Source organism: Passer domesticus, chromosome 16, assembly GCF_036417665.1.
Source record: "Passer domesticus isolate bPasDom1 chromosome 16, bPasDom1.hap1, whole genome shotgun sequence".
Lineage (NCBI taxonomy): Eukaryota > Metazoa > Chordata > Aves > Passeriformes > Passeridae > Passer > Passer domesticus.
The window spans coordinates 9,121,619-9,145,391 of NC_087489.1; positions in this window are offsets into that span (position 1 = coordinate 9,121,619).

Sequence of the window (23,773 nt, forward strand, 5' to 3'; positions counted from 1 at the left end):
CCAGAGACTTTTAAATATAATAAAAACAGAGAAGAGGAGGCCTCCATACGGCTCCTTTTGAATTTGTAATGTCTGGTTATTAATGATATTGAACAGTCAAAAAGCCACATGTAGCTCCCATATTGTGCATGTTAAGACTCAACATGTACTGTCTTTATAAATAAAAGCATGGAAAAGTGGATGGATCCCAAAATGACAGGCAGAAACATACGTGTACACAGGAATTGGGTTTTTTTCATTTTTCAGGCTGAAAAGTGGGTTAATGTTTTTGGTAAGCTGTTGAACTGGCAGCTCTTCCCATCCATTTCCCAGGATGCCAATGCAGGGTCCAATTTTCATTGCAGAAGTCAGTGTGAGTTTTTCTCAATACCTTTGACTATCAGAAATTCAGATACAAGGAAAAAAAAAAGTCATCAGAACTCAGCAGGATCCAATTTTCCATCCCCGAATTTCAATTTGACAACAACAGTCCATAAAAAAAAATGCAAATATGATTTTTGCTGCAGACAGGAAGGAGAGAGGGTGCTGAGAGCTCTCATGTTGTTTGATAGCTTTAAAGCCTTTCCTGCAGAAACTGAAATGGTGAAATTCTGCTTGAAATGTTCTGGGTGCATTTACAGGCAGAGAGATGAGACGAGTAAATCTTCAGCTTGGAGGAGCCTCCCCCAGACCTTTGTGTTTATCTACTTAAATACAAAGACAGGATTTTTTAAATTTTTTTTAATTTTTATTATGGCTCATATGTGGATTCACCCTGGGTGCTTCTGGTTTATCCATCCAGTTCAGGGAAAGAAGAACCAAAGAGGTTCCAGCTCTTTCCCCCAGCCCAGCCTTTTCTGGCCTGTGATGTTAATGAGTGATAATGTTTCATGAGGGTTTTTCACAGACTATTGCTGCTCAAAATCACTTTGGTGCACTGGGACTCCTATTTTCTGGGTATATCAAGAGCTTTCTGCAAAGCAGAGGAATAAAGACAAATGAAGTGTTGTGGCTACAAATCCCTTAATGGCTTGACCTTTATTTGTCTCGGAATCAAGTTTTAAAGAGTGGGTCCCTCACCAGGCACTTTGGGGATGCACAGCACTGCTTTGCCCCTCTCCTCCATAACTCACACTTCCAAAAGGCAATAATTTCCATGCAGACTGAGGAGCTGTTGGGAACTGGATGAAGATTTTTCTTTTCCTGGTTAAATTTATAATACAAGACTGATGAGGTTATTACTTGGGGTGGAATTAGTTGTGATGAGAGGCTGGGGCAGCTCTGTGTCTCCATCCCTGCAACCTCCTCATTGCCACTGTGAATGTGCTGGGCTCTCAGTAGGGGAGGGATCACTGGGATTTGTGTAACCAAGATTTCTTTGGTAGCTGAGGGATTAATGCAATCAGGAGAAATGGGAAGGACTCTCTGATGTAACAAATATTTTTCTCAGTCTGTGACAGAGCAAGCCTCTCTCCCCAAGGCTCTAGAAAAGCCTTGAAACAGTGGTATGAACCCCATCACATATGGCAGGGAGCTGCTGGATGGAGCCTGGGCAGGGGGATGAAGTGAGATAATTTATGAAATCTTCTTGCCTCTCAGTACAAACCCAGCAAGTGCTCCATGCATCCCCTCGTTGATCTTTAATGTCCATTCCAACATTCCATGGTTAGACCTGCAGTATCTGCTTGTACATATGTAGGTATGGATACTGGGATGTCCTTCCCAGAACCTTTCTCTTCTTTCACTTCTTCCCCAGTTTTTCTGCTCCCATGGGAGACTGGAAACAGGAGTGGCTGCAAAAGTGATGCTCCACAGCCAGATTCAAACCCATCTGGGCAAGCTGTGCCCTGTCAAAGAAGTGAGAAACCTGACAGTGGAGTGCTGCTTTTTTTCCTTCTCATTTTGGCACAGAGAAAATGCTTTTGGCCTCTCCTGTCCCAAGAGGGCTGGGACACAGGTGTTTGATGGTGCTGTGAGCACGACACGAGAGCCATCAAATCCTCACTGCCCGTGTCCATTTGGAAAGGTGCTTTGAGGCAGCTGCATTCCCAGCTTGCAGAGGCACTGGCAAGGGATTTCTGGGCTCACATTTCTGAAGGGATAACAGCCCTGGATATTAAAGAGCCTCTGAGGGAGCAGGAGCAGCTGCGCGATGTTTTTGTAGACCGAAGGTGCAGCTCTGGCAGCACTAAATCTGGAATGTCAGCAAGCAGATTAAACAAGATGGTTTAGCTCTTAGAGCCAGCCTCTGGCTTGCCACTGGAATTGGTTAGGAGAGGCTGTAATTGAAAGGAAGTCTGATGTTTCTAAACCTCATAGGGTTTGGAAGCTGTGGGTGATGGTGTGCAGGTGTGGGAGGGTGCATCTCCTTCCCAGTGAACCACTTAACTTCTCTTGTGAACATCCACAGATCATCTTGATTACCATTGCATCGGGAATTAGCACTTGGAATTAGCTGGCTTCAAATCCTAGAATAAGATTATTAATTATTTGTTACATCTACTTTCCTTTGCCATTATGTCTGTGTGGAGAAGGATGAGTGTGTGTCTGGTTTGGGGTTTTGATCACATTAATTTCTTTCTTATTTCATGCAAGAAGTCCTTACAGCCTGCATCTGACCAGATTTTACACCCACACTTGCAGAATTTGGGCTCTGAAGTGTCTCCCCTCCATCAGCACCTACCAGATTTGAAGCCTGGCCTGGGTAAGCACCACCACAGGTTCAGTTCAGCTTCTCAATATTAAAATACTGTCACCCAGGTTTAGGGGTTTCTTCAGGAAAAGGGGAGCACAACAGCAGTGCTCTCCCTTTCCACCTACCCAGCACAGAATGAGTTTTCCTCAAGTGTCAACTTCCATTTATCAGAAAGTATTTTACTTCTTTTTTTGCTGGACATAAATGCATCTGTTTTCTTATTCAGAAAAGAAATGAAACAAACTCCTCACTTATTCTCATCGCTCAGCTTTGATGAAACTGTAGCTTAGAAAACTCTATATATTAATAGTGTGAATCACTTAAGTGGGGTATAAATTTCCATGATGCTTTTAGTGTAGGCAACTTACCAGGGGCTGCCTTTTAATCTGTTGTAGCAATCTTGAACATTAAAGCCTGGTTGTTTCATAAAGGGATGTATTCCTTTCACTGGGGAGGTTAATATCACCCATGATTATATTTGACATTTGGGCCTGGCATATTGTTTTTCGTACTGTGTCTGAGCCTACCTACCCACTCCTCTCATGAGCAGGGTTTGAAGTGGGTACATTTCAAATCTCTGCTCACATCCATGAGTGCCATCCTAACAGCCTCATCACTGGAAATAAGAAAAGACAATTTAATGAACAAAACAGGGAGGGTGAATTCAGTAAATGAAATTTCTCTGGAGCAAGCAAAAGGTAAATGTTGTTGTTGTGCATTCCTGTGAGGAAGCTATGGAAGGGGAGAGGGTGCTGTGCTCCTTGGAGGAGCATCTCCAGAGCATCCTCACTGCAAACAGCCCTGAACAAGCACTGCTGAGGGGCAGCTGATGTGCAGCCAGGCCTCCCAGCTTCTTGCAGAGATTCCTTTCAGAATACAACCCACGGCATGGCTTAGGAGTCTCCTCTCCCTGAGAAACAGGGATGCCTTTGGAGGGACAGGTGCAGAGGCTGATGTGTCAGACTGAGAACATGTCCTGTAAAGCCTCTAAACCAGACTCTGGCTGCTGTCAGTGCTTGAGTGTGAGCCTGAAAGGACCCTTCAGAGCTGAAGATGGTAAAACTAATTTGAACTTGAATTTCAGTGCTGGCCTGGTGAAGCTGGCAGTGCTCAGTTAGGGTAAATGCCTTTTGTTCAGTAGTCAGGAGAGCCCATGGCTCATCCTTGTCTGCACATTAACTGATCTGCAAACCTGAGCTGTTCACTCTGTTGGAGCCCCACCAGCTCCTGCTTGTCTTTGCTAAGAACAGGGGGTTGAAGGTGCAGCTCTGGATGCTGTTCTTGGACATGAATAACTTGAGGAACTTGGTGCCACCAGCAATACCCAGAGCTGAGCAAGTTCTTGAGGAAACCAGGCCCTTTCTACCTAAAGTGTGAATTCCTGGGCTCTGTGCCTGCCATTAGGCAGCTGTTTGCAGGGTGTTGAAGATAGCAGGGCCTTGATGTGGCCTTTAGGTGTTTGGTTTTGTTAAATCACTGTCCTATTTTAGGCTTTGTTTGTTCAGCCTCAGAGCCTTGGTTATGTCCCAGTGAGCTCTGGAAACAGAGCAGTGGACTGAGAGGGAAGAAAGGGATCTGAGGAGATGACAGAGCAGGAGAGGGAAAGAATAAGTGGAATTAAATTGCCACCAATTGCTGAGGCACAACAATGCATTAGGGGATTTCATGGAGGATTTGAACAACTGGGCTTAAAAAACCTCCCTTCCCAAAATTCCATGTCATCAAACATGTAATTTCCACAGTCCCATCCTTTGATTTATTTTCAAATGTAGCTGATAATGCTGCCATAAATTCTTCTGCCTTTGTCTTTTATCTGATCCTGACACTGAGGCTGCAGTGGAGGAAAGACCCCAAACAGTGAGAGCAGCAGCTCTACCCTTTGTTTCCTGCAGTGCAGGGAATTTGAGAAAAAAGGGACTCTGTAGGACTACAAGAGCAAACCTAAGCAGGCAATGAAAGAAAGAATAACCAGATTCCAGCTCTCTGTGCACTGCTTGGGTGAAAACATCAATCTATGGGATCAGAGCCCACTTCCCTTTGCTTCCTAACCCAGCCCAGCTCTCCCTGGGGATGTTGTCTATCAAGGGTTCTCCTGAAATGGAAGCCCCACTTGACAAATCTAAGCACGGCTTGGCAAAATGTCACCAAAATGAAGCCATTTGGATTAATCACAAAACACCCTGCACTTAACAGGGCCGGGATTTTATCCTGAAATCCCCCTATTGCTCTCACATATTAAAACAGTCCCAGTCATGGAAAATGGGGGTGGGAGAGGGCATCAGGATGTCACAGAAATCTGCTCCTCCATCCATCTTTATCTGATCTATCATTTCCATTCCTGTTAACACGAATCTCATAGACTTGGGGAGACTCAGCTTTTCCCCACACAACTGGCTGCACTGCCCTTATCCTTGGGGAAGCCTTCCCAAAACCTGACTCCCACCTAGTGTGGGTTAGGGGAGTTCCAGAGGTGAGTTCAGGGTACAGATAACCTTGCCTGTCTTTTGAAAGGTGGTCAAGTGGAATATTTTTGTTTTATAAAACACACCGTTGGGCAAGGTGATGGCTTCTCATGTATCAGCCCCAAATTTTTAAACCCACCTGTTTTCACCTGTGGCACAGCACTGCTTAAACAGAGCTGCTCTTGGAGGAGCCCAGGACTGTTCAAGGGGAGGGAGATGCACCTCTGGACCCCCTGTCCCCTCTGCCTTGTTCCCCAGCTCACATGCTCTGCAATCAGACCTGGTTCCAATCAGAACTCCTGTACTTACATTCTGGGGTTTTTTTACGACTGCAATTTTGTTTAACGTTGCCCCTGAAGAGCTCTGTAGTGTTTTGCAGAGCTCAAAGTACAAGAACTCCTTGAATCTTTCCCCTAAGTATTCCTGCTGCTGTCAGGAAAGAATATTAGAAGAGTGTGGTCCTGCCTTCCCCTCTCTCATTTGGAGGCTGTGATTCATGTTTTACAGCATCCTGCTCCCATTACCCAGCTCTGCTCTCCGTGGTTTGTTCTCTAGCATCTCATGCAGCAGCAGGACTGATGAGTTTTTATCTCCCATGGGTTTGTATCCTTTATCTCATATCTGTTCTCTTTGATTTCAGTAACCCTGATGCTGTATCCTGCCCCTTGGCCATCCTGTCCAGATGAGACAGGGCAGAGGGAAGGATGTTTTCCAGCTGCATGGATGCAGACTGGTCCACCAGCAAGGTCTGACTGGCCAGCAGCACACTGCCACCAGAAAACACAATTTTTGGTTGTTTCATTTACTTTACTCAAGCCATACTTATCACAAAAATTGTTTCAGACCCTTCCTGCCTTTCTCCCACCCACTCTTCCCCTGATAACTGAGTGATTTGAAACATTGGTAATGTTTAAACATTACCATGAGAATGAGCACGAGAAACAGCCATGAACATGAGAAACAGGCAAATAACCAGCACAGTTGCAGAAACCTCTTCTCCTTTAGAAACCAGGATAAAAATCCAGCTGCAAGGACTTTGAAAATGCAGGGAGAGGATTCTACAAACAATTCCTCCCAGGGAATGCTTGTGAATGCCATTTGATAAGAGCTTGTCAGGATAGTGGGGTGGAACAGCTGAACTTGTAAATGAAAATGCCTTTTCTATCACCATTCAACTGTTTTGCAAGGCAGGATTGTCTCAAACAAAATTATTTTTGTAAAGAAGAAAAGATTTCTCTACTATCACATCTAATTGTGGCATTAGGGAGCAAAATATAATTTTGAATGGACTTTTTGGAAGGGAACTGGTTATTTATAGCCATAATTTGTAAAAACTGGTCAGAGCAATTGTTTGAATTGAAAAGAAGCTCATTAATTTTTTCTCTCCCTTTCTTCTGCCAGGGCAAACAGCTGCTCTTGGGCTGTGCCCAGAGTGGAGCTCTCTGCAGACCAGCAGTGCCACTGCACCAGCCTCAGGCTGCAGCAAAAAGGTGGCAAAAACATCATCTGGATGATCATGATTTCATTTCAGACTTTTTTGGTCAGAGGAGGAGACTCTTGAGGTGAGGGTGAGTTAGGAACATCCATTGCTGGTGACTTCCCTGGGTTGGTGTGCTCGAGATCAGGGCTGGGCTTTCCATCTAAGGTGTCCATCACAGGAGAGCTGCTGGTGGCCCTGGAGAACCCAGAGCCCTGGAAAACCCAGGGCTCCATCCCTCCTGCTGGAAGGATGGGCTGTGCTCCCCTGGATCCCTGTCAGAGCCCATCCTCCTCAGGCCTCCCGCCCCTCTCAAGCTTTGCCTTTGCTGAGCTCTCAGAGGCTGAGCTCTGCTTGTCCAAGCTTTCCAAGGAGATAAATGCTGGCACAGGCCCTGCATTGCTAATTAGCACTCAGTAAACAAGGCAGCATCCTCTGCCAGGGGCACTGGGGATGCACTGGCACTGCCTGGTCTTGCGTGGTGACAACTGGGATCAGAGCAGGGGTAGCAGGGACTGATTTTACTGCACATCTCCCCTTGTGAGACCTGACTGGATGGAGAGACATCACCAGGACATCATCACCTCACCTTTGCTTCTGGATGCAGCCCAAGCTCATTCCCAGGGAAAGATTCTGTTGGATATTATCCCATGGATGTGTAAGAGGAACAGGCACTTTCAGGCTGTGGTGTGGACTCAGATCAGCCCAAGCTGGCCCCAAATCTGCCCCAGAATCCTGAGAGCTTTCCCCTCTATCAGATTTGTTCTGCAGCTGAGCTGCTGGCGCTGGAAAGTGTTCAGCATCATGTCCACAACTCATCTTGCCACACAAGGGAAGCCCAAAAGTCTGGTTAAATATGAGGGGGGAGATGGTCCTGACAGTTCAATTAATGCAGGGACTGGGATGTAAAAATCCATCAGGAAATGTTATGTTCATTTGTAAAATGGTACTTGCTAGGTAGGAAAGAATGTAATGATGGTGTTTTATTTGAGAATTAATATGAGCCCATTTCACTGCCTGGGGAGAGCCAAGGGGAGAGTGTGGCTCTGTGCTTAGATCTTCACACCAGCTTCTACTTTCAGCTGTTCAAACCCAGCATCACTTTAAACTTTTTGTACAAATAAGAGTGAAAACAACACTAAGCCCTTCCTTGTGAAGCAGAGAAATATCATTTTTCTTTGTAAGTCATCATGAATTACAGCTGCAGAAGCAAACACTGCTCCACCTGTGTGCCCAGTAAATCAAACTAAGCTCCTATAAAATACAGTGCTCTCCCCACAGACACAAAGTCCTTGCTGAAAAGCACAAGGATAACATAAACTGACCAAAGAAGTGAAGCACTTTAATCTTTGTTTTGAAATCCTCTAAATTGCAGCCCTGCCACTGCTCAGAGCCACCTGCTTCCTCTTCCCACTAACACAGCCCAGGCTATTTAGCTCCAGCCTCCAATTTTGCTCTTCATTATTTGCTGGCTACTCAGAGCTGTTCCACTTGGGAAAATTGCTGTTTCCATGTGCCAGCCTGGCTGTGATGTGCTTTTCTCCAACTGCTTGGCTGCTGTGTGTGCATGAATGCATCCAGGTGCAAACAGCTGGGAAACCTGTCCTGCAGAAATGCACGTGCTTCCCTTTGGGTTATTCCCTGCGTCTCTCCTTGGTTGTTCTGGAAAAGTTCTGTCTTAGGGCTGTGCTGGGAAGGGGGATTTAGTGTCCCTGTGGGTGCAGTGGGGTGAGATGAGGGGCTCCCTGGGGTGAGAGCTGGGGTTGGTGGGGTAAAACAAGCAAAGCCCAGGCTGGGCTTTCCCTGTGGGAGGAAAGGTGAGAGCAAACAACAGCCCAGGCTTTGCCTTCCAAAATCTGGCAGTGCTGAAAACCTGCTGGTGTCTGGGAAGCAGGTGAGGAAGATGTTGATTCCCAAGGGAGTCTCATTGTCTGTCCTAGGTGAGGAAACTTGATTACCAGCAGTGCCAGCTTTGTTTTATATGAGAGAACATTTTCTGTATCAGAAAAACTCAGGCTGGAGAACCCACGGAGGCACCACACCCTGCAAGAAGGGCAGGTGGCATTTTATAACTCTTGCAGTATCCTTAATCCCACCAAGTCCCAGGAAGGAATGGGAGCAGACAAAACTTCCTCTGTGCAGCACCAGGGTGTCACTAGAGCAGGCTGGAAGTGGAACCTCCTGGCACATCAATATTTGGCTGGGGGAGATGTGGGGGTGGCATCGATTGCATTGTGGCTTTGATGCATTGTCACTTCAAAGCACCAAACTCCCCAGACAGTTCAGGATCTGCACAGATGTTGGCAGGTGATGATAAATCCATGCAGAGATGGGAAAACCCAGTCTTTGGGGAGAGCTTCAAAGCTGAAGCTGAGAACATTGCAAATGTTATGAAATATTTCCAAGTCTGTCAAGTGGGAGCTGTGCTTTTAGATTAGGTTAAGAAATGTGTGGGCTAATTTTGTGAGACTCTCCAGCATTTACTATGGATTATGGAGTCTCTTTTAATCTTTAAGTGGCTGCATTTTTCTTTTAGTTTTCAAAAAAGAAAAAAAGCCTCGAAGAAACCTGACAGAAGTGTTTCTCCGTACTCTCCGTTTGAAGACAACTCCCAAATGACTGCAGTTAGTGAATTATACAGAGCCTTTTGCTAACAAAAATGGGCAGATGGGTCAAATGGGCTCCCAGCTCGGAACCTGCAGCAACCCTGGCACAGGGAAGGAAACAGCATCAGGAGAGAGCTGCAGGGGGACCACAGCCTGCTCACAGCCCTCCTCCCATCACCTCCTGGTTTGCTTCTCTTGCTCATCCATCTTCATCTTTCCAGCTCAGTGTTTTCCCAGCCTCACAGGAGCAGCACAGAGCTGAGAGAGCAGCCTGGACCTCCTTGGCTGCTGCACTTCAGCAGAGCTTCTCCCTGCTGATACAATCCTGGAAGCGTTTGCCTTGGGAGGGACACAAAGATAATTTAGTTCCAACTTCATCTGCGACTTGCCCACCTTCCAACCGTGTCCAGCTTCTCCAGAATAAATCCCAGTGCCGTGTTTCTTGCCGTGAATTAAAATTAATGCTGCTCTTTTTGACCGCCTCTGCCCTCCAGCCAGATGCGGCACCTGCCTAAATTTAGTCCCATGAGTCAGCGCTATTTTTTTTTGGCAGGGAAATATTTATTTCCCCTTAGCCGGTGTGGGAGCCCTCTCCACACACCCCAAGGACCAGCAGCTCCATCGGTGATGTCGCTGTGGGCTTGCGGGGACAGACTTTCAGCAGCGTGAGTCACCAGAGCCAGCAGCTCTGCTCATTAAAACAAAGTCAAGGACCGGCTGCTAATGGAGCGCCAAGTGGCTTTTTTTATCCTCCTTTTTCTTCCTGTATACAGGGGGAAAAAAATAGTGAGCTTCTTGAACCTCCTAATTGTAAGCTAATGTGTTACTCGCTCAAAAACCTGTCAAAATCAAGAGGAAAGAATTATAATTTTGATGTTCAATTGCATGATTTCTTTGTCTCTTTGAGTCAAAGCATTGTTTTAAATTATTTCATCCATCAAAGCTTATTTAGCAGAGATTAAAATTCAAAATGAGTTTAAGAAAAGATAAAGAACCATTTGGCTTGTTTTAATTCCCGTTGTCTTTGTGGGAGTTAGTGTGAATAAAATAGAATAATACATTTGGTGTTGGAGAGCAGAAAACTGGAATTTGAGCCTAAAAATCAACACGTACTTATGTAGGCACAGTATATTTTTTCAGGAATTCTTTATTTCAGATACTTAAGGAACCCAAGACATTACAGAAATGACAAAAAAAGTGTAATATCTTGTTTTATAGCAGCTCTAGAGTGGTGGAGGCAGATATTGCTTCTCTTGAAGGCAATTTGCAGTGTGGGAGCTTTGGTCTGCCTTGGGTTGTAAACGTGGTATTGTCGGTGCCTGCTGTACACTCAGACATCTAAAGGTGATGGGCAGGAGTGAATGAAAAAAGCTCCTTTGGGATTTCATTTTGTGATAATTGTGGAATTTCTTTTCGGTTGGAATAAAGCATTTCTCCCCTTGGTTGATGCTGGTGCTGAAATGACATTTCCCTGGTGCTGAAATGACCTTTCCCTGGTGCTGAGGGGGAGCTGGAGGGACAGTGGCTGCAGTGCCAGCTCTGCAGCATCACAACATTTCCCATGCAAGCCCCTCCAGGAGGTTTTCCAACAACCTCATCTTGACCAAAGACAGGGCTGCTGCTTCTGTTTCTGTTTGAATTTCTCACATTTCAGCAATGGGAGGTGGTTTTGCTCCTCAGACCAGCTGGGGTGGGATCCTGGGATCAGATACAGAAAACCAGTCCTGGTCCTTTCTGCATCTGAGCAGCAAAGGTGTAAAATCTGCATCTGCATATTAAAACTGGATTTATGGCAATGCAGTGTAAATAAAGTGTGTGGATGCAGTGTTATTTTTGTGAGTGTGTTAATGAGGATATGGAGAAGATCTGCAGGGATAACATGAATATATTGTATATTTATGCCACAGAAAAACCCCAGCAAGGATTTCCCTCTACTTCAAACCAAAAGCCCCATAAAGTGGTAAAGGAGAGGAGATTTATTCCTAAAGTTTGCTGTGTTCAGGCACAGGACAGCTCAGCAGGAGGAGGGAACTCATTCTCCTCTTCCTCAGCCTGCCCTGGGCAGAGAGAGCTCCACTGTTGGAGCTGGGGAAAGAAATAAGCTCTGGTCAGGTACAGGAAATTAATGAATTCACTCTGCTCTCCCTGCCCCTCCTCAGCCTCCTGCCCAGGCAGCCCTGGGAAGGAGCAGAGCTGCTTCTGGGTTGAGGTGATGGTGAAAATGGTTATTTTGTCAAGATTTTGGCCAAGATTCACTTAAATGAATACAAGTGAGGCTGTAGGGACAGAAAGGTGTTACTTTTTTTTTTTTTACACCTTCTTGTACCTTGAAGTGCTGCCTTTGAGCATTCAGGAAGGTCCCTAAAAGCCTCTCTGGGAGAACAGGGAAAGCAAAGCCTCTTCTCTGAGCAGTGGTGGGAAGTTATTGTGCAATCAGGATTAGTTAGTGTTAAAAGTCAATATTCTGTGCAGTTTCCTGCCAGGGATGGAGCATTTTAGAAGCTGTAGCTACAGACTCTTGCAAAGCCTGTGCGGCTTCCTGAGTTGGGCACCTTTACCTCTTCTTTTCTTGTGTCCTACAACAGCAAAAAGAAGATTGAATGGGGACTGGCCATCCAGTGATGAAATGTGAGGTGGGGGAAATGTGAACGTCCCTGAGCACAGAGAGCTGAAGGAGAAGGGAAAGTTAATTAATCCATCAGGCTGAAATCCCCAGTGTTGAATATTCCTTTCCACCAGAGTGTGTTGACAGTTGGAGCCCGTGAGCAGCCCGAGGATGACAACCAACAGGAAACTTGGGACCAAAATGAGGGAAGAAAACCTCAGTAGTGTTTTCTTGGTAAAACTTGTGGCAGATGCCACATGAGAATAAGAGAAATGAAAGAAGCAAATATGAGGTGCCAGGGGAGGGAAGGGAGAAGCGAACATTTTTCTAATCCCCGAATTTGACAGCCAGTTTATATGGAATAAACTCTGAAGGCTCCTGCCTTCCCCAAGGTATTTTCTTTCTAAATAGATCTATAGATACACTAATTAGTCAATGGAGAAGCACAGGAGTTAATCCCTAATCATGTAAATGTGTTGTTTCAATTAATTAATGCACGTGGTACTTGTGCTCTAGTGATCGGCACCCTAAGGAAAGACAGAGGAAAATAATCATATTTAACAGTCTGCTCCCATTAATTCCTCCAAACACTGATGGTGGCAAAACTTCCCATGGTCTTTCTTTATAATTCAGTGTTGTTTTGCAGTGCGGTTTTATAAATTAGCCAGAATCACAGGCTGGAAGTGACAGTTTTGGAAAAAAGAGAAAACCAAATCTTTTTTTTGGTGGGAGGTTTTTAAAATTTTTTTATGATTCCATAAAGTGGTGCAGAGAAGGGCAGAAGTGAAACACTATTTAATGGGGGCTGGTGGGGCTTTGCCAGTCCATAGGATTATAGGGGGATTGCTGGAGCAAGCAGAAAGACCTGGAAGAACAAAACAAATCCCCAAAGAGGATATTTTCAGCCAACTATTCCCTTAATTAAGTGCCTTACTACTGCCCTGCCTAAGAGAGCTGCCCAAACCATTTCTACTGGTTTTTTTTTGCCAAATGTTAGCATTTCAGCTCAGACAGTCATGATGAAGGTTAATAAAAAGAACATGTTTAAATAAACCTGAGGGGACTGTAATGTCCTTTTTGTGCTGTTACTGAGAACTGGAAGCACCAGAATCAGAATTAAAAGCTGCTTTGTTAAGGAAAAGGCATAAAAGCAATATATGAAACAAGGCAAATGAGGGATGGATGAGCCCTCCAGAGCAGACAGCACAGAATGGGGCTCACAGGAAAGTTCTGGCTCCTTGGCAAGATAAAAATACCCACAAATGGGGGGACAGAGGCATCTGTGGAAGCAGTAATTGCCTCCTGACCACTCAAAGGCTGCTTTTCTGAAAAGGCAGAGCTCAGTTTGGTTTGTTTGGGGTCTCTGTGGGGAGGTGTGATGTTTGCAGAGGTTGTTGTGTTTTAGTTTCACTGGCCAGCAGCAAACATGCCCTTATTGCAGCTGGAATCTTTTGGGATTTGGAGCTCCAGAGTGAGGGGTGATGCTCAGGATGATGGGCAGGGTACAGAGGTGCAGGGGCAAAGTCCTTGTGGTGCTGGGGGGCACCTGCAGCGTTTGGGGTCTGCAAAGCCCCTCGTGCTTGTCCTGACAGCAACAGCCCCCTCAGGCACGAGATACCCCCAGCCTGGTGGTTCTTCTCCACATAAATACAATTATTGCAAATAACTGAAGAAGTGATTAAAGGAAAGGCAGGACTCAGCTGAATTGCAGGGACCACTGTGGTTGTAAAACTTGGGGGTTTTGTGTCTGCTCTCTCACCATGTAGCTGGTGGGCTGATCTGAGAGGAGCCCTGGGGCACTGGCAGCCCAGGGAAGCTGAGGTTATTTTTGTTCATGGCTCCTGGAGCACATTTGATTTTGGCTGCTTTGCACCTGAGTGCACAGCTCAAGGTCTCATCAATCCTGCTGGAAACACCATTTTTTGGAAAACTCTTTGGAAACGCACTGCACTGAGGCTGGGGGCAAATGCACTTGGACTTCTTTGGCCCCATGGGCCAAATCTGTCTATTATAAATTTGATTTTTTGGAAACTTTTCCTTCCCTTTCCCAGCGAACTCACACTGCAGCTTCCTTGAGGGCTTCCTCCTCCTCCTAGAAAGCAGGAAAAGAAAGTTCTTTACAAATGAGCCAGGGCTTCCCAGATTTCTCAAGCTGATGAAGAGGAAGGGTTTGCAGTAACAAACTGAGCTCTGCCCTGGCTCTGCAGCATCCCAGCACAAACCCCAGCCCGCAGTGGCTGAACCACTGCACATCTGTGTGATGCTCAGTGCAATTAAAAACTGTTTTTCCTCATTTTAATGGGGGGGTAGGGGAATATCTGAGTTTTCTGTGGCATTTTTTCCCACCTGTTTCTACAGTAACTGTTTTGTCAGGCTGCTGATTTGGGTGTTTGAGTGACAGAAGGTTTCATTTTGCTTTAGCAAATTATCCCTTTTCTTTGAGAGCGATTTCCTCTGGTGAAAAATCCCTCCTGAAGCTTGCCCTCACTTCAGAGAGCATTCACTTTAAAGATCACATCTCTCTGATTTCCACTCGGAGCACGAAACCTTCCATTTGTCCCTTTGCTGGACTGGCTGGGGCTCACCTCTCTCCTCTGCAGAGCACTCTCAGGGTTTGTGTCCTGCTGGTAATTTAGAACCAGAGTCAGCTCCAAGCTGAGCTGTGGGGACGGAGGCTCAAGCCCCAAGGAAAATAAGTGGATTGCAGGGAGGAAAGTCACGAGTCTGCTCTGAGCCCCAGGACATCACTGGAAAGCACAGGAAGGTTCTGCTCCACCCAAACTCAGCCAAATTTGCCTCTGCCCAGCCTGGAATGATGGTGGCAGCAGGGCTGAAAGTTGTATTTTGTGTTGTAATTTTATCCTTTTTCCTCAACTGATCAAGAGCTATGACAAGATAATGCTGATTTTTTTTTTCTTGTTGGTTCTTTCCCCTTTCTTTCTTCTTTTTTAAAAATATAATTGTTCTGAAGCTTAGAAACTTAGTGTTTGTCTCCTGCTGAAATGTATTTATGACCAATTTATTGCCAGTTGTTTAACTGAGATGGAGTGGGGTGAGTACAGAGAAGACAGGAAGAAATTTCCCATTTCTGAACAGCTTAGAATGAAATCTGAAAACCTGAAATGCCAATTATCCCCCCCATTCACTTCTAGAGCACTGTTACAATTTACAAAAACAACATTTCCCTGCTTGAGACTTTGCTTTTTCTTTCCCAGTTTACAATTCCCTCGAGCAGGTTAAGAACTTCCTAATAGCACCCAGCAAAACTTAGAAACCTCAGTGCAGACAAAAAAAAAAAAAAAAAAGAAAAGAAAAAAAAAAATTGAGCTTTTTGTGTTCTGTACACCTGTGCCCACCCCCCCGAGAACTGTTGCTCCTGTTTTCCGAGCAGATTTCTTCCTGATTTAATTCTGTTTTGGGGAGGCTGGGGAAGGCTCATCATCAGCGGTGTCGCGGGGTCCCCCCGGCTGGAGCATCCCGGAGCCGGCAGCGTTTGGTGCCTCCAAATGAGCGATGGAGCTCTGCCACCTTGTGGGGCTGTCGCCTCATCTACCTGGCGGGTTTCATACCCAGAGATCCCTTTTATTTATTTATGCCTTACAGAGAGCTCCAAAAACCAATTTGCGAGGCGTTGGAGAACGTGGCTGGAAATCCTCGGTGTCTCAAGGGTCAAACCTGATGCTGAAGTTGAGGTTTCAGTGCAACATCTTGGGAGAAATGTGACGTTTGCATTGACTCCAGTGTCACCACATTTCACAGAGAAGAGCAAGGCACAATTCTTCCCAAGAATATTTCTGGGTTTCACATTCTCAGAACCTCAGAGAGAGGAAAAACAATTCTTATCTCATTTGCTGTGCCTGTGTTTGTGCGAAAGTAGAATGCAACATGGAGATTGTTTACCCAAAGTGATGATGTTTTGTTTCCTTGCCCTATCAGGGCCAAGTGTGTGTGTGTGAGTTGGGACTGCTGGCTGGCAGTCCCAAGATGAGTGCAGTTGTGAGCAGGGTTGAGTGCTTGGCAGATTCAGTTGAGATGTAATATAATATAATGTAATATACTATAGAATAATAGAGTATAATAAAGTAATTAATTAGCCTTCTGATATCAGTGGAGTCCTCCTCATCATTTCTCCCTGCCATGGGGGCCCCTGCAAATACTGCATTCCAGTGCCCTGCCCTGGTGGGGGTTTGGTGCTCCTGGTGTTTCTGGGCAGGATCTCGGTGTGGAAGGAGCAGGGTGAGCTCTGCAGATCAGGACCAGAGGGTAAGTGGCACCTCAGGGTGTTTGCTGGTTCTGGGAGGTGCCTGCTGCCAGCTGAACCCCCCAGTGATGTGGGGCTGTGCCATCCCGGGGGTACTGGGGGCTGACCTGTGCTCACATACTGAATGTCACCTTCCTCTGCCTCGGGAGGCTGATCAGGAGAGGGACCTGGAGCTCCCTGTGTCCACCCCAGCCACTGGGGGATTTTTGAAATCCTCAAATTGATTCAATCATGGAATGGTTTGGGTTGGAAGGGACCTTAAACTCATCTTGTTCCATCCCCTGCCATGGGCAGGGACACCTTCCACTGTCCCAGGTTGCTCCAAGCCCTGTCCAGCCTGGCCTTCCAGGATGGGGCAGCCACAGCTTCTCTGGGCAGTTTGTGCCAGGGTCTCACCACCCTCACAGGGAAGAATTTCTTCCTAACATCTAATTTAAATCTACTCTCACTCAGTTTGAAGCTGTTGCCCCTTGTCCCATCATTATGGGAGCTCCAGCAATCCCTCAGAAGTCCCTCAGGTTTTGAAGATTCCTTCACCCCACAGATGGGATGTTTTGATGATATACTGTGGAGCTTTGTGAATCTCATCTATTGGATAGAAAACAAACACTCTAAAGCAGTTATTCTCAGGTAAAACTTTATTTTAGGAACATCCTATCTGTCCTAGGAGTAGCAGAGAAATTCTCCCATCTCTTCAAGTTTACACCTGAGGAACTTTTCAGCCACAAATAGTCAAGAGTTGCTATTCTGGATGTTCAGAACTGTTCAAAACAAATAAAAATAACCCTCCAAAGTGCAGAACAAATTTCTGATCTCTGCTGCCTGAGGCCTGTGGGACTTTGCAGGGGAATAAACTCCCACAGATTGGATTTGCTTTAAAAGAATATAGGTGCTAGATTTGGAAGTAAATCTGCTCTGTTTTTGTTTAAGCGGTTGCTATTGTTTGCTCTGCTCTTTTGGGAAGGAATGACTCACCACCTGAAATCAGTATGTGCTCAGAAAAGGTTTCAATTTAACTCAAAAGTCAACAAAATTCATCTCCAAGCAACTATAGACAATTTATGATGTCAGGTCTCATTTGTGGAAATGCAGAATATAAAAACACTTCCCTCCCCCAGCCAGAAGAAGTTGTAATTCTTAAAGGAAATAAAGCAAACAAGGGAGCTTGAGCTAACAGCACCAAACTGTAGGATAATCTGCAGGATTATCCTTTAGGTATTGATCTCAAGAAAAAGAGGAGCAGCTGCAGAATCCTCTCAGGGCAAAATAATTGTGTCTGAAAGCTTGTTTGCCAACTGATCTGTATCCAGAGCAAAGGAATTATTTTGGCCTTTGGGGGGCAGGGGAAATGTCAGACATGATAATTTAGTTTGCTGCTGGGATGGTGCTGGGAAAGCCTGCTGAGGCTCTGCACCACACTGAGTTTCCTCTCAAAATGTGGCTTTTTGAATTTTTACTCCTTGGGAAAGCCATGCTGCCCTGGTGCCTTCTCAGCTGTTTCATGGAGGGAAGTGATTTCACTCTGCAAAATCCCTCTGGCACTGCTGGAAATGAGTGTCCACACCCCTCTGCTGCCTCACTCCCTGTGCTGTCCCGTGGTGGGAGCAGCAGTGTGACACTGGGGTGGCAGAGTCCCTGTGCAGCACAGGGCATGCTCCAGGGCGGGCTCAGAGCAGTGTGGGCAGAGCACAGATCTGGCTGCCAGGCTAAACTGAGCTGATGTTTAGGCTGGGGCTGTGAAATTGGTGTTTTATGCTGAGTGTGGCAGAACAGGATTGTAGGAGGGGGCAGCTGGAGGAGGGATGTGCTTGGCCCAGCACCTGGGGGAGATGCTCTGTGGTCCCTTTGTGCCATCCAACAAACCTGGCTCTGTTGCAGCCCTGAGGCTGGAGGAAGGCAGAGCAGGAAGGAATATTGCCTGTCCTGGAAGTGGGAGCACTACAAAGCCTGCATTGAAGGAGGGGGATGAACTGAGAGGGTCCTTTTAGTCCTTGGAAACCTTCCTGAGTGAGTCTGAGCCACTTTGGAATTGTCTTTGCTTGCTGAGGGATGCATTGACAGAGCCTGACCTCATTTCCCCTGGAGCACAGACCCCTGTGCATCCCCCCTGCTTTATTAATCCACAAGCTCTGTCACTCCCCTGTTTATCTGAACAAGATCCCCACACATCTTTCCTGGGTGGGCCCTGTCCTGCTCTCTTTCCAGACCGCCACAAAACTAACTCCAGAGTCATTTATTACTGTTCTTTTCAAACCCCCTTGCATTAGATTGGATCCCTTTGAGCTGTTGCCAGTTTTATGACAGCTCTGGCCTGGGTGGCAGCTCCTTTGGGAAGGCACTGCTTGCTCTGGCTCCTGCTGCAAATCCTTGGTCACCTGAGGGTTGTGTGTCCCCTTGTCATTGCTCCTTGGCTGGAACAGCTCTGTCCTGGCCTTTTGATGTGGTTTGCCTTCCTCTCTCCCCTCTCTTGAATTGAGAAGGGACCCCCTCCATCCAACCCACCACCCAGGTTGCACAGGGAAGGAAAAACAGCAGATCCAAGAGCTGCCTGGAGAGGATGAATGTGCAGCTTAATCATGCAGAGGAAGCCCAAGATGATACAGAACGGGATTTTTTTGACTCTAAGCCAGGAAGTTGCTCAGCCATTCTGCTCCTCTCTCCTTTCCTCCTGCAAAGGCTCTGCGTGGCACCCAGGGAGACACAGATATAGGGATGCTTCCATTTGCCATCAGCTGCTTCTGGAAGAAGATATGCAGGAGACTAAAAATGTCGGTGCCCCTGGAGGAGGAACAGGACTGAGATCCCATCTGGAGATTGCAGAGCAGTTTTCAGAGTTGAAGGGGATGGCGCTGAGAGGACCTTGTTCCCTCATGGCATCACATCTGACCAGGAGACCAGGGCAGGGAGGTGAAGACCAACCTGCTTCAAAAACACCTGCAAGAGCTTTTGGTTCTGGGTGAGTTTTTGGGAGGAAAGGGAAGGGCAGGCATCTTCCTGGACACGCAGCCCTGGATGTGCATGTCTTGTTCCCAGTGCTTTAGCATGGCAGAGCTCTATTCCACCAGGACTTTGGAGAAAATCCCTGGGGACACTAAAATCACATTGGAGTGGCACAGTGCAGTGATGGGGATCAGGGTCACTGGGGTTCAGGGTGCTCCTCACAGCAGGGAAGAGCTTTTTTCAGTGACAAATTAGTGCTGGAAAACCCAGCTCAAAGAAGCCCCAGGGAGTTGCCTAAGGGAGTTCCAGCCTTTGTCCTCTCACTTCAGTCAGGGAGGAACACCTGAGCAGGACACGCTGTGCAGCACATCAAGCTTGAGGCTGGCTTTGGATCTCTTCTGAGGGAGAAGATTTTTCGAGTGGGGACTCAATCTCCCGTTCCAGTCTCTGGGTTGTGTGTCACTCGTGTGCCATGGAGTTATTTCCATCCTGCCTGTTGCTGCCTGTGCTGGCCACCCTCACATCAGTAGATGGCAGCAGCTTCCCGGGAGCTGGTGGAGGAGCCTTGGCTGGGAAGAGCTGTGATAGACTCTGGAGTTCAGCCTTTCCCTTCCCTGCCTTCCCCTGGCTCTCAGCCCAGCCTCCTGCCGCACTCCAAACTGTAGATGGCAGCAGGAAAAACATTTTCCTATTTCTTTGTGACTTCTGGGTAGTATTTTCCTGCTGCTGGCTCTTGGAGCCTGCTGGCTCTGGGTTTTTGGGTCAGCTCAGAGCCCTGGCTGGACTTAGGTCACTTTGAAGGCTTCGATGAATGGGTTGAAAGAATTTTCTGTGCATGCTCCTGCTTCCAGCAGTCTGCATGGGAAACTCCTGCAGGTGAAGGGGGAAGCTCCCAGCAAACCACACATCAGAGCAGTCCAAAAATTGTGGTACAAACTGGTGCCTCACAGCCAAGAGGGCAAAGAGGCTCCTGGTAAAAGAGACAGGGTTTAAACAAGAGTTGTGCAGGCAGACAGATTTTGCCATTTCCATCCTTGGAGGTTTTCAAAGGCTGACTGGGCAAGGCTCCAAGACCCTGAGTTAATTTCTAACCCTGGTCAGAAAGGAGGTTGGATCAGGGGTATCCAGAGGTTTTCTTGTCAGTCTCCTCTCAGACTTTCTGACCCGTTGTGCTGATCACACTCAGCTGGGCTGATGTAACATGGTTTTCAGTGCCTTGTATGTGACTGCATCATCTGTGATCCCTTCTTGAGCTGGGATAGATGAGGCTTCAGAAACTCCATCCAGGCTGTTTGACACGTCACAAATAACAGTCAGTGTGTCCCAGGTGTGTCTGCAGGACCCTGAGGCCACATCCATCCATCCATCCATCCATCCATCCATCCATCCATCCATCCATCCATCCATCCATCCATCCATCCATCCATCCATCCATCCATCCTCCATCCATCCAGTCTCCCAGGTACAGCCATAAACCTTCCTGAGCTGCTTTTGAGACTTTATTTGGTGAATTTTTTTAAAGTTTCACTCTTGATCAATGCAACTGGAGTTTAGCAAGCTGATGTCCTAAGGAATTTGGATCATTTGAAGAAAATACCACTCATTGGAGGAGGAAATTTCACTGTGACACTTGCCAGCTAGGAAGAAAAATCTAGATTAAGGTGAATCACAGAAAACGCTGCTTTGAAATGAGAGCTATTAGCTATTAGAGTAACTCATGAGGAGAGAATATTTAGGCTATTTAATGCACCATAAATTACACAGGAATTCTCCTGCTTTAACTCAGTAGTCATTTGATTTAAATCTGCTTCTCTCCCCAGCTTCCTCTAATTACAGCATAGCTACCAGCCACGTCCCAGCCACCTGCAGTGCCTGTTCCCAGTGAAAGGGACTCCCAGATGTTCCACACCTCTGGCACAGGGTCCCACATCGATGGGGTCTCTGTGCTGGAGCTGCTGGGTCCCACTCCCGCTCTTGAACCGCCCGGCTGCTTTTCACTCTGCCTCTCTCTTTGTGGAGCTGGGAAAGCATCCAGAGCAGCTGTGTTAGGACCTGTCAATCTCAAATTGCAAAGTCATAAGGAGGGAAAATAATCATCGTAATAATAATAATAATAAAGTCATCAACTTGTCTTACCCTCTAACAGAAAAAAGGTTTTGGTTGGAGGTTTGCATTAGCTATAATTTTCTCTGAGCTGATTTCTCTCTGTGATGCCACTATACAGCCTCTAAACGATGCTCAGGCGAAATCTCCTCTGACATTCATCTCTGTTTACAGAGCTCATCCAAAAACAAGAGGCCTTTTCTTCACTTTATTCAGCATTGCCACGACTCGGTTGCCAAGGCATCAGCCTTTGATTCCTGCAGTTTGGCTCTCACCAGCGATGCCCCACACTTCCATCACTGACTGGTGAGTGCAGCCACCCAGCACAGACCCTGCAGCCGTGTCCCCAAGGTGGGACATCTGCCCTTGGGGGCTCTTTCCTTGGCCTGACATCAGGACCTTCAAGCCTGATTTGTCAAGGGCTAAAATGCAGGTGGAAAAGACTCTGGAAAAATATTTTGTCAGAACTTGTGCATTTATGGCTGCTCAGCCAAAATCAGCTTAATTCTCTGGCTGGATGGAAGGGCTGGTCGAGAAGACCCCAAGGCAGGGCTCATGAAGCCCTTGATGGGCCAGGAGCAAATGTGTGGCTGTTGTAAACTCTCCTGTCTGCTCACTCTCCCAGCCACACCACCTTCACCCCCTGAAGCACACCTGAACTCCAACACCCTGGGATTTCTGGAAAAACAGTATCTCATGGCATAACCCCCTGTCCTGAGTCAATCAGTTGTTCAAGGTCTGAGCTGAGAGCTCTCTCAACAGCCCCTCTAAGCCCATCATCCCTGCACTGCTGCTAAACCTGCCATTATTTATTAATGGCTCTGAATCCAAGTGTGATCCATGGAAAAAGATGTTTCTCCTTTTCTGGTTTTTCACCAAAAAAGAAAGAAACATGTTCTGCCCTGCACAGCATGCCAAGGGAAAAGAGTGGAGGGAAGCGAGTTGGGAAGGGACAGAGAGTGAATCTTGATGCCTTTAAGTCACTCAGATGAAGTTCATTTCTCCTTGTCTGTACAAGGTTGGACTCTTTGCATTTTCATGGTAAATTTGTTTACCGAGCCGTTGTTGAAATTCTGGAAGCAGAGAAAATGCATTTGCTCCATAACCTTTCCGGATCTGACAAGTCCTATAAAATCTATTAAAGCCTTTAATGAAATCCCCGCTCGGAGCCAGCTCCCATGAATGAATGTGGAATCGGAATTTAAATTAAAATGTTGTTTTTGTAGTCTGTGGGTTTTAGCCTTGACAGAAATTAAAGGGACAGTTCACATTTTGGGGTCTGTCGCTTTCTCCCTGTAGTTTTTTACTGCCACAAAACACCTTTCCTTGCAGAGGATGGGTGTTTGAAGCTCTTTTCCTCCTGCTGAGCCTGTGGCCAGTTGTGAGCACTCAGCTGCAAGAGCAAAACCTGCTATACTGAATAATTTTAATTAGAAATGAGTAAATTGCTTAATAGGCAGCGCTGTTCTTTAAACAGGAATCAGAAGTCTCGTTAGCAAATGGAGGGGTTTGGGTCCAACCCCCACTCTGAGGAGCACGGAGCTGGCCTTGCTGCAGGGATAACCACAGTGCCACTGTGGTCAAGAGCATCCTCAAACTCTTCCCTGTCCCCTGCCATCAGCCACTCGAGGACACACTGGAGCTCAGCTCATGAGCCTTGGCACTGTGGGGACACTTCCAAGCAAGCCTCAGGAAGGAGCCTGGTGTAAATCCACTGGCTGTGCTTGGCTTTGCCTACCCAAGGATTTGATTTCCATATGTAAATACTGATCTGCATATGCAGGGAGTGTGCAAGCAGTTCATTATTTTTGATCTCTTCTGCACTGAGCAGTGTCCCACAGTGGAACATGTGTCTGAGCCTGGAAAAGAAAAGGCTGCTCAGGGCTTGGATCTCCTTCTCCTGAGCTTTGACCCGGATCCAGCCTGGCCCAGCACAGGTCAGCAGCAGGCCAGGGTTATCTGGGTCTAACTCCTTCCCCCAGTGACAATTTGCCAGGGTTTGCTGGGTTTGGCTTCCCAGGGAGTGATGCCACCAGCTGTCCTAGCTGCCTCTTTGGGTGTGTGTTTTCCAGCAAGAAGTGACAAAAGTCTGCCTTTGTTTCCTCATATGGGTTTACTCCTTTTTGACATATTTTGGATTTACTTATTTGCCCAAAACTACATCAGCCCTTTCCATACTCTGCAAGGAATCCTCTCTTTACCTATGGGGAGGAAACATCCATCCTCCTTTCCTAGGAGCCAAAACTGCTCCAGCTCTGCTCCCCAGCTGCAGCCGCTCATCCCTGGGCTGGGACCTCACCCAAGGGGGCTGCAAAGGTACCCAATTCCCTTCATTTTGGTGATTTGAGATTCTATTTACTCTTCTCACAGCTTGCAACTTCTTCTGTTTATGTTTCCCCTTTTCCAAGGGTTATTTTTATCCAGAGGGGCCCTTTGGCCTGGATTTATGCCATGTGATGGGCTCCTCCTGCCAGGCTGAAGAGTCCTCACCCAATGCCTCAAAACAAATGGGGGATGCCTGGTACTTCATGGTGCCATGGGCTCCAGTGTAACTGAGCTGCTTCTTTATGTCCTTTCCCTGCAGGCTGATTCCAGAATCACCTTCCCAATCCCCAGACCTGCACTGGTCAGTGTTGCACTGCAGG